The 14,545-nt window shown below is 48.3% G+C and overlaps 1 long non-coding RNA gene across 2 annotated transcripts in view; it reads right to left on the reverse strand.

The window, feature by feature from the left end:
• The window catches only part of LOC106009276 (uncharacterized), a 57,649-nt gene that overhangs the window by 20,858 nt on the left and 22,246 nt on the right, over nucleotides 1-14,545 (reverse strand). Inside the window, exons 2-4 of one of the 2 annotated variants that reach the window (XR_015446239.1) lie at nucleotides 7,300-7,381; nucleotides 6,471-6,637; nucleotides 3,784-4,606 (exon numbers count right to left, since the gene is read on the reverse strand). This is a non-coding gene — a long non-coding RNA (uncharacterized LOC106009276). Of the gene's footprint in view, nucleotides 1-3,783; nucleotides 4,607-6,470; nucleotides 6,638-7,299; nucleotides 7,382-14,545 lie in introns of those variants that run through there. The other variant, XR_015446240.1, reaches the window with a different exon arrangement.

The raw sequence follows: 14,545 nt of genomic DNA on the forward strand, positions 1-14,545 counted from the left end.
ACCACTGCTCTGTATGTCCCTTTCTCTTTTGGCTGAAGGTCAGAGCCCCAGGGGCTGAAGATCTAGATCCATCCACCTTCCAAGGGGCTGAGCCTCACTCCCTGTGGATGTGGACCTGGGTGCTTTTGTGTCAGGGATGGGGAGGCAACTATGGTAGTAGGATGGAAAAGTTTAGAAAGGCCAAGATACTAGGTATCCATCCATCCATCCACCTACCTATGTATTCATCCAACTGTGATTCCAACTGTCCATCCCTTCACTCATCTATCTACTCACCTATCCATCCTCTGTTCATCCACTGATTCGTAGATATCCATCACCCATGTTATCGCTAACCACTAATCTCAAGGGCATGCTAATTAAGACTGTAACTTCTTGGGCCAGGGACTTAGCTCAGTGATTCAGAGTTCTATGCCCGGTACCAAAAAAAATACTGTAACTTCTTTTCCTTTGGTCTTTCCTTTTTTGCTTCCTTCTATTTATTTATGGGTTTTTTTTGTTTTTTTGTTTGTTTGTTTGTTTGTTTTTTGAGACAGGGTCTCACTATGCAGTTCAGGCTGGCCTTAAACTCACTGTGTAGCCCAGGCTGGTCTTGAACTCAAAGCAATCCTCCTGCCTCAGCCTCCCATATTCTGGGATTATAGGCATGCACCACCAGGCCTGGCCCCTCCTTCTCTTTAGAAACAAGGTCTTGCTATATTGCTTAGGTTGACCTTGAACTGCTGGAATTAACTGATCTTCCTGCCCAAGCCTCTCAAATAGATAGAACTGCAGCTGTGCACTACAGCACCCAAATAAGACTGAGTTCTGAAGCGAGATTCTGAGTTAAAATCCTGGCTGTACCACATACAAGCTGTGTGACCTTAAGCAAATTACCTAACCTCTCTGTGTCTTAGTATTCTCATTTGTAAACTGTGGATAATGTAGCTACCTCGCAGGGTTGCTGTGATCATTACATGAATTCATCCATTTAAAGTACTAAGATCTGGTGCACATCCACTGAGCAGAAGCTTAATGTTAGCCTTACTTATCATTTGTCAAGGACAGCTGGGTGGGATCCTGAGGTTTGAACAGGGTGCCCTGGAATAAATGAGCAAACACCCTGGTTTGAGGGCCAAGGCAGGGAATGCTGAGTTCCTGATCCTTGTTCTTTGTCTTAGGGGTTCTTTTTTGGAGTCTGCGAACAAGAGGAGAAAATGGGCCCTTGCTGGCGATGGCCTGAGGGGTGCAGCCCTGATCTTGTTTAAGGACTGGGGCGCACATTCCCTATACACAGAGGTGCCGATTGCTGACAGCTCGGTACCCGCTCTGTAGCCAGCCCATGACTGAAGAGAGCCCTCGCGCCCAGGTCACTGTCCCTTCCCCTCGCCTGGTCAGCCCGGGTGCAAATGCCCAGACCCCCACCTCACTCTGGACAACTCTGACTGACCGATGGCCAGCTCAGCTGCAGGGCTCCCCAGGGGCTGCCTGAAGCCTGCAACATGCCTGCCTCCCAGCCCTGCTCCTGGATGCTTGCTCCACCTGAGTCTGCTTCCCAGAAAAGCCGGCCTGATAAAGGATGCAGCATCCTTTGCATGGGGTTTTACCATATACACAAAACACCGCTTGTGACAACCCAAGAGATTTTTATTTATTTATTTATGTATTTTGGTACTGGGGATCAAACTTGGGACCTTGCGCTTGTGAGGCAGGCGCCGGAACCACTGAGCTAAATCCCCGGCCCAACCCAAGAGATTTTTTTTTTCCAGTACTGGATATTGAACCTAAGGCCTTTATACTGACCTACATCCCCAGCCCCAGCCCAGGTTGGCCTTGAACTTTTGGCAATCCCCCTGCCTCAGCCTCCCAGAGTGCTGGGATTGCAGATGTGCGCCATCATGTCTGGTGGGAGTGGATATCATCACTCACTCTCATTTGTAGATAGGGAAACTAAGGGCCAGGGATTTAGCTCAGTGGTTCTAGCTCCTGCTTTGCAAGCGCAAGGTCCCGAGTTCCATCCCTGGTACCAAAAAACAAAGGGATGTAGATAGGGAAACTGAGGCACACAAACATGAGAGGATTTGCCCCCAAATATAGCTAGTGTACAGCAGAACTAGGATTCAGACCCAGTCAGCATCTAAGAGCAGTCTGGGGACTTGACCACTGCATGGTGCTGCTTAATGGGTTCTGGCCGAGGCCAGGAATCCGGCTCAGGGTGGGTGGAAGTGGGCTGTGAGTGGGGGAAGCGTGTACTTGTGCGGTCCCATGCATATACACGTCCTTGTGTGCTTGCTGTTGGCCTGACTGCATGGCGCGTGCATGTGTTAGTCTGGGTTCTGCTGCCATGCAGGTGCCTGGGCCAGGGGTGTGGGGTGTTACAGGCACATGGGTCCCCATCAGGCTCCCACAGGTCCCCCCGTCCCGCTTCTCCACCTGCCCCTTAGTACACAGGAGGCCCAAGTGGCCAGGAGGAGCCAGGATTCAGATCCCCAAGCCAAACTGTCATTTCCTCATTCCTACTATGTCTCCCAGGAATGGATGGGGTCTGGACTCTTGGAGTTGCCAACTAGAGTTGGCTGCAGTAGAATGGGGATATGGGGCAAAGAAGTCATTGAACAATGTGGCTTTCCCAGGAGCCAGCAACCCCAGCCTTTGGCCCTGTCTGGCCTCTGACTGGGGTGGCTGATATCTCCTACCGCAGCAGAGGCCCTAGACTTATGATTAAAGGAAAGCTATAAAGCCAGGAGTGGTGGCCTATGCCTGTAATCCCAGCATCCAGAAAGGTTGAGGCAGGAGGATTGCAAGTTTGAGCCCTGCCTGGGCAACTTAGAGAGATCTTGTCTTAAAATTTCAAAAGTGCGGGGGAGGACCAGAGATTTAGCTCAGTGGTTTCACAGCCTGCTGTGCAAGCACAAGGACCCGAGTTCAATTCCTGGTACCCAAAAAAAAAAAAAGCACTGGGGATGTGGCTCAGTGTGAAGGCTCTGGGCCCGATCTCCAATGGAAAGAAGAGAGATACAGGAGGAGGAGGGGAAAAGGGAGAGAGAGAGAGAGAGAGAGAGAGAGAGGAAGGAGGAGGAGGAGGAGGAGGAGGAGGAGGAGGAGGAGGAGGAGGAGGAGGGAGAAGGCTGTGGAGTAGAACTATTAGTTTCAAATCCCAGCTGGGGATTTAGCTCAGTGGCACTGCACCTGCCTCCCAAACTCAAGGTCCTGAGTTTGATCCGTGGTACCCCAAAAAAGAATAAAATAAGGGACCAGGGATTTAGCTCAGTGGTTCCACTGCCTGCCTCGCAAGCGCAAGGACCCGAGTTCAATCCCCGATACCAAAAAAAAAAAAAAAAAAAAAAAAAAAAGAATAAAATAGTCTCAAATCCCAGCTTTGTCTCCTGGCTGTGTGATTTCAGCAACTTACTGACTTTCTCTGTTCTACTTTTTCCCCTGTAAAGTGCAGTATTATAACAGCAGTGACTTTGAAGGGTTTGTTAAAGACCAAATACCACTTGAAACACAGTGAAGAACATAAATACTCAATATATGCTTTTATTTCTTACAGTTCAGAGGGTTGAACTCAGGCCTTATGCATGCTAGGCAAGGCTTCTATCACTTTTTTTTAGTAGTATGTGATACAGTACATATGTGATTACATTCATCGTGGGGAGTTGGTACATGTACATAACACATCTCAACTTTTTTTTTTTTTGGTACCAGGGATGGAACTCGGGTCCTTGCGCTTGTGCAGCAGGTGTGAAACCACTGAACTAAATCCCCGGCCCTCCCTTAACTCTTTTTTTACTCCCTACCCATCCAGTCCCTCCCTGCCCCTTCCAACTCTCTCGGCCCCCTTTCCATTTACAAAAGCTCTATTTCCATTTTTTTCTGCATTCTTTTTATTTTCCTTCCTCTCTCCCTCTCCTCCCTCCCCCCTCCATTTCTTATTCCTTTTCCCCATTGGGAAAGATCTCCCTACTTCTATTACCTATCATTTAGTTTCCTCTTTCTACCACCTTTAAACCCATACCAGGCAAGCAAAGAGCAGAGAAACGTGCTTTTCCAGAACAAAGTGCTTTCATCAAGGAGCGACATTATCCAGCCTTGTGAAGCAGGTACTGTCGTGTCCACTTCATAGATGAGAAAACCGAGGCGCAGCAAGATGAAGTAACTTGCCCCAGGTCACACAGCAAGTCAACAACCAAAGCAGATTTCAAATACTGTCTGACTCCAATTCCGATATTCTTCCTACCACCCCACAGCTGGCTGGAACCTTCTGGACTGTGACAACTTGTCCTGTATACCCTGTCTCTATGCAGACATGTGCTGGCTACACGTTTGTTCTCGCATCACCTATGCATAAGAGAGTACGGTGGGGATTTGCAGGTGGTCAGGTTTTAGGGGAGACAGGCATTTCTCTTTGTGCAGAAAGAAACCAAGCGAGACAGTTAATATAGTTGAGCAGGGAGTCTTAGGGGAAAAGGGGAGGTTCAAAAGGCAATTAATGCTTCTGTCTGAAACTGTAAACAGATAGTTACGGGCTCTGACACCACCAGCCACAGACAAAAGGCAGACAGAAACAGCGCACCACAAGGAAGCTGGCCATGGACTACGCCCAGGGTGGAAATTAAATGTTTTCCTGAAAGCAGAAAGGAAAGCCATGGTTAAAGCCAAGCTATGAGTCTAGGTCTGCGACTCCATGGCAGTGACTGTAGTGAGTAAAGGCCCTTAATTTGTACCTAGGTGTTGTGAATCTTAAAGTCTTACTCGACATTCTTTTGACCTAAGTTTGTAAAACAAAAGTAATAATTAGATATGAGTCTTCAACATGTACTGTCATTTTAATTAAAGATATATGTATGTATCTTTCTCTCTCTCTCTCTCTCTCTCTCTCTCTCTATATATATATATATATATAAAACATCATTGGCATTTTTAGTCAGAACTCTTGGCAATAAGTAACAGAGATGCACAAAAATTACTAATAATAATCATTACTTACTGACAACTGGATCCATGAGTTCAAAGATTCCCATTAGTGTCCCTCCCATGTCTTGGCTCTACATTTTTTTTTCTTTTCTTCCTTTTTTCTTGTGTGGGGAGGTGTTACTAGGGATTCAACCCAGGGTCTTTTCATTGAGCTACATCCCTACCCCATCCCTTTTTGGTTTACCTTTTGAAGTTTGAGGCAAGGTCTTGCTAAGTATTAAATTGCCTACATTGGGCTCAAATTCAAGATCCTCCTGTCTCAGCCTCCCAGAGTACTGGGATTACAGTCATGCACTACCAAATCTGGCTTAGCTCTGCTTTCTTTTCTGGTTTTGGGCTCAGATAGACACTGTCCTCCCAGGGGTGACAAGATGGTGTTCAGGAACTTCACATATGGGTTTTCTTTCCTCCCAGTAAGAAAGAGTGCTTCTCTCCAGAGACAATCACAGGCCTCCCTCTGGTTGGCTCTCACTGGGTCACATGCTCATTCTTCAACCAATCCTGTGTCCAGGCTGGATCACAGGCCCACCCCTGGCTGCAGGGATACAGGAAGTTCCAGCCAAGGTACCTGGACTAATATGGGGAGGGGGGTCCCCCAGGGAAATGGCAATGCTGATTCTAGGAGAAGACACGTGTTCACCATCTGGTAGTTCCTGTCCTTCTGTTAACTCAGCTTAAGGAGAGGCTGTCATCGGAAATAATAATGATGACAACATTTATTGAACATTCACTATGCGCTCGCATTGCGTCAAAGATTTTATATGCATTATCCTATTCACTCCCCCATAACAGCTCATATTTATTCCTTATCTTCATCTCCCTTCACTGAGAGTTTAAGGAGTTGGGCCAAGTTCATACAGAGTGGAATTAGGCAGTCATTTTCCAAATCCTGTGCTCTTAGCTTCTCTGGGAACTTCGCTGAGAGCTGCTCTATCTCTCAGAATTGCTGGCTTCCTGTCAAAGAGGAAGCCCTGAGCCTCCTTGAGGGCCACCTGGTGAGGCTAACCATTCAGGATGGCAGATAGCTTCAGGATGGTCCTGCAGAGTTAAACCAAGAGGTTTGACAACAAGGGCAGTCCGATCTGAGAATCCCTGAGGACCCAGCACTCAGGATTCCCTGGTGTCCCTGCCTTCCCGCCCACCACGAGTGGTGACAAAGGAGCATGTCATAGAGGGATGCACTAAGATTGAGCTCCTGTCCTGGCAGTAACCAGCTGTATATGTCCTCATACACACTCCCTAAATGCCTATGGGCCTCAGTTTCCACATCCATTAAATGGGCGTAATAACATCTTCCTTGGAGGGTTGTGACCTTCTTCTGCTTTTGGTGCTGGAGACCATGTGAAGATTGTGTTGAAATAAGACCTGCTTTCCAGGCATAGTGGTGCACCCCTGTAATTCCAGTACTCTGGAGATTGAGGCAGGGGGATCACTGCAAGTTCAAGGCCAGCCTGAACTACATAGTGAGACTCTGTCTCAAAAAACAACAACAACAACAACAAAAAAAGACCTACTGGTCATCCAGTGGATGCAGCTCCCAGGTGTGCACTCTCCTTCCACATTCTCCCTCTTCTCCCAATGCTTAGCAAGAGCAGGCAGCGACAGGAAAGCACCCTCTGCCTTTTCCCAGCCAGCTGCCCAGGCTCTCTTCCCTTCTTCCTCCTCTGTTCAGCATCCAGAGCTGCAGCAGCACAAAATGAACACCCAGCATCAGCTTCCTGGGTTCGAATCTTTCTTAGCTTTGTCACTGAGTCCCGGTAGCCCCTCAGGTGCACAAGGCACCTCCCACCCAGGGCTGATGAAAACCCCTCTGTCAGCGTGCCTGACACACAGGTTGTTTATTCTCTGCAACCGAACCGGTGACAGGACAGGGCTGAGTGGGTCCGGCTGCCATGGGCGGGGCCTGAGCCAGGCTGGGCAGCCCAGGGCCCCTCCTGCTGCTTCCCATCTCCTGAATAATTCATGACCTACAAAATGCTTGGGCCAGGCCTGGGCCCTCCCTCCTCTGCCAGGCAAGGGAGAAAAGTTTCTAATTACAGATCAGCTGGCCAGGCTCCCCTGGGCCCCTGGGTGCTGCACACAGCGGATATTTACAGAAAGAGACAGGAGGGGAGGGCTGGGTCTTAGCTCCTTTCCAGAAGGAACTCAACTCCTTTTGAAATTGTAGCCTGGCCCTGGCAGAGCACGGGGGAGGACTGGGGAAGGAAGCTTAGACTCCCACGACCAGGAGGAGACAGCCCTAGAGAGGGGTCAGAGAGAAGTGTCCTGAAAAAGGCCAGGCCAGCTGGGCTCTGGGGAAGACCCGGAAAGCAGAATTGACAGGACACGAGGGGAGACATTTACCAAAGTGCCACGGGCTTCCACATAGCGATATCCCAGCTCCCAAACCACAGCTGCTTGGTGGGTGCCATTGCCATTTCCTCATCTGTAAAATGGGGAGAAGCTTTGTACTTACCTTACAGGTCCTCAGGGAGTTACATGAGATAGTGCACGTACAGTGCTCAGATTACTACCCGACTCGTGAAATACTTATTGGAGCTGGTGTGCTGGCACACTCCTGTAATCTCAGCATTGACGGAGGCTGAGGCAGGAGGACTGTGAGCTTGATCCACCTGGGTGACTAAGCCAGGCACTGTCTCATAAAAGAAAAAGAATAAGAGGAAGAGGAAGAGGAAAAGGCTGGGGTTTAGCTCAGTGCAGAGGCTCTGGGTTTGATTCACAGTATCTCAAAAACAAAAATATATGGGGCTGGGGATTTAGCTCAGTGGTTCCGGCACTTGCCTCGAAAGCGCAAGTTCCCAAGTTTGATCCCCGGTACCAAAAAAACCCCAAAAACCCCCCAAAAAACCCAAAAGTATACTTCACTAACATAGTTGTTATTTATTTATTTATTTATTTGTACCAGGGATCGAACTCGGGTCCTTGGGCTTGCAAGGCAAGTGACGGAACCACTGAGCTAAATCCCCGGCCCTAGTTGTTATATTTTACATTATGCTGCCTCCATGGAGAAGTCAGAAAAGGATGAGTGACAAGAAGAGCAGGTTCAAGAAGATTGTTGGAAAGAAGAAAAAGGATTTGTGAGGCACTTTAGTATAGTGACTAAGGCCTGGGGGTGTAGCTCAGTGGTACAGTGCTTGCCTAACACGTGCAAGCCCTGGATTTAATCTCCAGCACCACAAACACACACACACACACACACACACACACACACACAAGCAAGGACCATATATTACCATAATAATATTTTTAAAACAAACAAACAACAAGGACTCAGCGACTATGCTACCTGGGTTAAATCCTTACTCTGCCTTTTATTAGGTGTGTAATTGTGGGCAAATTGCTGTACCTCTCTGAGCCTCTAGGTTTGTTTTTGTTTTGGTTTTGGTTTTTGAGTCAAGATCTCACTGTGTAGTCAGGCTATGTGGCCTTGAGCTCACTGTGAAGTAGCCCAGGCTGGCCTCCACCTCATGGCAATCCTCCTGCCTCAACCTTTTGAGTGCAGGGATTACAGGCATCCGCCACCACACCCAATCCCTCTGAGTCTCCCTCGGTATAAATGGTAGCTATTTTGATTATCAGAGTGGGGAACAAAGCAGAGATGGTCCCTGCCCTCGGGTAACTTGAAATCTAGCAGCAATGTTACACTAATCAAGGGCACTTTCTGTACAGGTCTGTGAGCGGGTCCTGTGAACACTGCAGTCGTTCTCTCAACTCAGCCTTACAGCATCCACTTCCGTTTCATGGGCAAAGGGGCTGAAGCTCAAAGAAGTGGGAGCAGAGAAAAGATTTGAACAAAGAGGTCACTCAACAGTGTGGATGAATCTGCAAACTAGCATGCTGAGTGAGGAGAAGCCAGATATGAGTGAGTACACATTGTGTGAGGTCATTTATGTGAAATTCTAGAAAATGCAGAGTAACCTATAGTGACAGAAAGCAGATCAGGACTGCCTGGGAACAGGGTCAGGAAGGGCATTGGGTACTAGAGGCCTGTGAGACCTTTTTGGAGAGATGGAAATGATCTTCATGTGAAGCTGATACTAATTAGATAGGTGTATGTATTTTCCAATGCTCACTGAACTGGACGCTTAAAATGATGGATGTATTTTCTTGCAGATAAAGTATTCCTCAAAAAAATAAAGTATACCTCAATGAAGCTGATTTTTTTTTTTTGTACCAGGGATCGAACTCAGAACCTTGCACTTGCAAGGCAGGCACCAGAACCACTGAGGTAAATCCCTGGCCCTATGAAGCTGATTTTTAAAGGGGAGGCAGAGAAACTGAACCAAACTCCAGAGTCCTGCAACTTTTTTATATTGAGTGTCTAATTTTAAGCTCACTTGTGGGCAGAAATGGTATCAGGTTCATCTCTAGCCCTTTTCTTCATCTCCAACCCCTCAGGCCTAGCAAAATTCTTAAACCCATTGCTTCAGAGCAACAAATATACCATGAGTGCCTTCTTCATGCTGGGTGCTAAGGTCACAGAGCAATCAGTCTAGAGGGGAAAACAGAAGAAAATCGGCAAATAGACAAAGTACAATGTGATCAGTGCTCTGATGAAGTCAGTGATTCCTTGCTGGGCTTCTGCACAGAGCCTCCATGTTGGTGACTGCAGGTTCTGGAACCTACTGCCTGGGTTCGAATCTCCACTCTCCCACTTGCTAGCTGTGTGACTCTGGGTGATTTTCTGAGCATCCCAGGTCTCTGTTTCCACCTCTGGAAATGCGGATCAGAGTTGCTCCAACCTACAGGGACGTGTGACCTAAGCAAGCCAGCAAATGTCAAATGCTCCCCTTAGCTAATGCTGTCCTGATTGTGGAGCAGCGTACTAGAGAGGGGTACAGATAGAGGAAGGGGTCACCCCTGCCCAACTTTTCTGGGGAGAGGGGTCAGGGAGGATTTCCCAGAGGAGGCAGTACTCGGAGGAGGATTTAGCCAGTTGAAGTGGCCTTGGGGGCAGGAGGGAGTGGGAACAGCTTGGAGCAATCGCTCAATAAATATTTGCTCAATAAATAAAAAAATAGAGACTATGCAAGGCCTGCCTGTAACCAGGGGGACAGAGAAGGCCTGTCAGGAGGACTTAGGGGTGGTCCTCAAGAGGCGGGGTCTGGGTGGCTGGCCCTTACGGCGGATTCTAGCCTGGCCTGGCCTGGTCCGACTCCACCCCGGCCCCTGATAGATTCTGGACACCCCCAGACCTGTGGAGGAGGACCCGTGGTGAGGGCTGGCGGGACGGGGGTCCCCTAATGAGAATGGGCCAAGTCCCTGCGCGGCGCCTCTCGCGCCCCCGTCGTCGTCAGAGCCACAAAGGGCCAGGATCAATGGAAGGCGGGAGCGGCCAGGGGCCTCCTCTTTGTGCGGCTGTCTCAGGCCTGTTTGCGCCGCCGTCTCCGCGTCCCCATTGATCAGGCATGTGGAAAGATTCCGCCTCCAGGGCTCCCTTTGTGGCTGCGTTGCCAGGCTGCGCCCGGCGCGACCTAGCGCGCGGTGGGCACCCACCGAGCTGCGGACTGGATGGGCGGGTCCCAGGAGGTGGGGACGCGGGGTCAGCGAATGAGGACATGGGTGGCCCAGGCGAATTCGGATCTCCGACAAATGACAAATAAAAGCAAAAAAAATTTTTTTACGTTTATAAGTATGTCCCAGATATTGAGACATACTTATACTGAAAAAATGTTTTGTTGTGCACTTGACGTTCAAACTCAACAGGCATCCTGTGTTTTATTTGGCATCGTAGCAGACAGGGAAGTGGAGTAGAGCTCCACACTGCCCAGCATTTACATTCCTCTAACTTTAGTCACTGGACTTCCATCTCTTTGCGCCGTATGTGCTACTACCTGAACTACTATTTATTTTATAGTTCTGGGGATTGAACCCATGGCTTCCTTCATGCTCAGCCTAGTGCTCTACCACTGAGCTACATCTCCAGCCTTGAGCTACTCTTTAGATGCTATTGCTTTTAAATGAATCTATTTGTTAAAATGTAACTTATTGCTACCTGTCTCCTTGCCCTGTGTACAAGTCCAAGAAGCACCTTCCTTGTGCAAGATGTCTTAACAAGGGCTGGGGACTTAGCTCAGTGGTTTCGCTGCCTGCTGCACAAGCGCAAGGACCCAAGTTTGATCCCCAATACCAAAAAAAAAAACAAAACCCACAAAAAACCATGGCTCAGTCTCAAGATGTCTTAACAAAGCCCAGTGTGGTGACACACACGTTAATCTCAGGTATTTAGGAGGCAGAGGCAGGAGGGTTGCCAGTTAGAGGCCAGTCTGGGCAATTTAGGAAGATTCTGTTTCCCAAAAAAAGTTCAAAAAGGCAGGGGCAGAGGATGGAGCTCAGCATTCCCAGGGTTCAATCCCCTTACCACAAAAAATAAATTTAAAAAGAAAGGAAAAAAATTAACAGTGAATTATTGGTATGTATTTGATATGAAGACATTAACTGAACAAATTATTTATTTATTTATTGGTACCGGGGATCAAACTCAGGTCCTTGCGCTTGCAGGCCAGGCAGCGGCACCACTGAGCTAAATCCCCGGCTTTACAAATAATTTATTGATACATATTTGACATACATTAATTGAACAAATATTAAATGTATCTTTTTCATTTTTTTGTTTTTTGGTACCAGGGATCAAACTGGCAGGTATGGTGCCACTGAGCTAAATCCCCGGCAATGTATGTCTTTTTTAATGTACCTGTTGATGCATTTTTACCTATGAGGACATCACCCCAGAATATTGCCTTGGGTCCTTTGGCAGTACAGTAGTAGCCTCCTGTAGTGGCAGCCACTTTTCTGACTTCTGTCACCACTTTAGCTTAATTTTTTTTGGTTCCAAGGATCAAACTCAGGACCTTGTGCTTGTGAGGAGGCGGCTGCACCACTGAGCTAAATCCCGGGCCTCTTAATTATTATTTTTTGTTTGTTTGGTTGGTTGGTTGGTTTTGGTACTGGGATTGAACTCGGGTCCTTGCGCTTGCGCAGCAGGCGGTGAAACCACTGAGCTAAATCCCCGGCCTGGCCTTCTTCTTCTTCTTCTTCTTCTTCTTATTATTATTATTTTGGTACCAGGGATCAAACTCAGGACCTAGCACTTTCCAGGCAGGCAGCAGCACCACTGAGCTAAATCCCTGGCCACCTTAATTTATTTTTATTTATTTATTTTTGGTACTGGGGATCAAACTCGGGTCCTTGGGCTTGCACAGCAGGCAGTGAAACCCCTGAGCTAAGTCCCCGGCCTTCTTATTTTTCATTCTGAGACAGGGTCCTGTAAAGTTGTTAAGTTGCCTGGGCTGGGGTCCAACTTGTGATCCTCCTGCCTCAGCCTCCCAGAGTGCTGGGATCACAGGCCGGCACCACTATGCCCAGCTTCACTTTAGCTGTTCTTGAACTTCATATAAATGGAATCACACAGTATATACTTTCTTGAGTCTAGCAGTTTGTGTTCAACATTATGTTCACAATATTTGTCCATGCTGCAGCCCTTTGTTGGTTCTCACTGCTGGCTGAGGAGTGGCCCATCATACAGCGTTGGGCATGACCATTCCTTCGCCCATTCTCTTAGCTGTTTCCAGTGTTTAGCTACTATGAAGAAAGCTGCAACAGTCACTGTATAGACTTAAATATATTTAACATAAGCAGTACTATTTGTGGATTCATAGGCTTGACGTGCTACCATTGTTTCTCCTACACATTAAATTGCATTAAACTGTTACACATGTTTATCTTTGTGTGGCCCAAGCTTGCCTTCTGCACCATCGATGATCACATAGCAAACACAGAGTAGAGATTAACAGGCTTGGCTGAGGATGCAGCTCAGTGGTAGAGCATTTGCCTAACATGCACAAGGCCCTGAGGTCCACCCCAGCACCACACACACACACACACACACACACACACACACAAAAGGCTGCTGGCTCCGGGTGGATCCCTGAAAGTTAACCCCTTTGCTCCTCGGTTTCTTCATCTGTAAAATGGGTACAGTCATGCTGATTATCTCCCACGGTGGTTACTGCACAAGTACACAGAGCAGGGCTGGCACAGAGTGGGTGCTCCTCATGCCAGTTATCATCAAAGTGCTTGGCACAGAGGCCATTGATGAGCTGGGTGTGTTAGATGCCTGTTTTCACCCCCTCCTCATTTCAATCCTTTCTGGTAGGTACAGGATTGAACCCAGCCCTAAGACAGGTACAGTTTTAAACTCATTTTCCGGATGAGGAAACAGAGGCTCTGGTGGGCGGAGTCCTGGCCCAAGCTGGCCTAGTTAGGAAGCAGAGAGGAACTCTCGGTGTGACTTGCACAGCCAGGCACCGGGAGGGACCTGAGGCTCCTCCTTGGAGGAGATGACAATGGGTCACAGGGAGGATACGGGTACTTTCTCTTTCCTGCCGAAGTGCCCCCACTTAGTGCCCAACCCAAAAGGCAGCAGCTTTCTCTTGGGAGGGGGGAGAAGCTGGGCTGGACCTTTCCAGGAGAGCCAGGGGCGAGGACAGGCAGGGCGAGAGTACAGAAGAAGCAGGGAGTGGAGGACAAGCCCCCACCTCCTCCAGCATGGTCACCAGGCAGAGCCAGCCTCGCTACCTGCCCTCCGAAGGGCACAGGGAACTGCTGATCTCAGGCGATTAGCATAACAATCCACGATCCTGCATCCTCGGGGCCCAACACTGGGTCTGCACCGTCCCATTCCAAGCCAGCTCTTTCTTTAGCTGGCTAATTAGGGGGGAGGGGGGGGGGACAACCTTCTTAAAGGGCCCCTGCACCCCGGGCCCAGGCTGCAGCTGAGACCAGGACGCTGCTTGACTGACAATCCCTTAGGCCCTGGCAAAGTGTGGCTGCCACCTCAGGGCCTCACCCAAGCTGGAGCAAAACGTCTGGCCCCTCTGGAGAGTTCACTGGGCTTCCTGTGTCCACTGCCTCAGCCCCTTTAGTCCACAACCATGGACACACATGTTCAGTTCACACTTGTACCCCAGGGTCATGGACAGGGTAGGTGCTCAAAAAGAACTTCTCTTTTCTTCCTCTTTTTGTTTATTTTTTATTTTTATTATTATTATTATTATTATTATTATTATTATTATTATTATTATTATTTGGTACCGGGGTCTTCCTCTTTTTAAAAAAATTTAATTTAATTTAATTTTGGGGTTTTGGTGGGGGTTTTTTTGGTACCAGGGATCAAACTCAGGAGGACCTTGCACTTTCGAGGCAGGCGGCGGCACCACTGAGCTAAATCTCCAGCCCATAAAAAATTTAATTTAATTTAATTTTTGAGATAGAGTCTCACCATATTGTCCAGGTTGGCCTTAAACTCCTGGGCTCAAGCAATCCTCCTGCCTCAGCTTCCCAAGTAGCTGGAACTACAGGCACATGTCAGTGCACCAGGGTCTCAAATACATACAACTTTTTATCTTTACTAGGCAGGCACTGTGCCGCTGAGCTACATTCCAGGCCCCATTTCTTTTGGTTTTTTGAGACAGGGTTTCACTATATAGTTTACTATGTAGCCCAGGCTGGCCTCAAATTCATGCTGCTCCTCCTGCCTCCGCCTCCTGAGTGCTGGGATTACAGGCGTGTGCCACCATGCCTAATGGTT

The sequence above is a fragment of the Heterocephalus glaber genome, unplaced genomic scaffold (genome assembly GCF_053883595.1).
Source record: "Heterocephalus glaber isolate CG9 unplaced genomic scaffold, H.glaber_assembly_v1.0 deba00001687, whole genome shotgun sequence".
NCBI classification, from domain to species: domain Eukaryota; kingdom Metazoa; phylum Chordata; class Mammalia; order Rodentia; family Bathyergidae; genus Heterocephalus; species Heterocephalus glaber.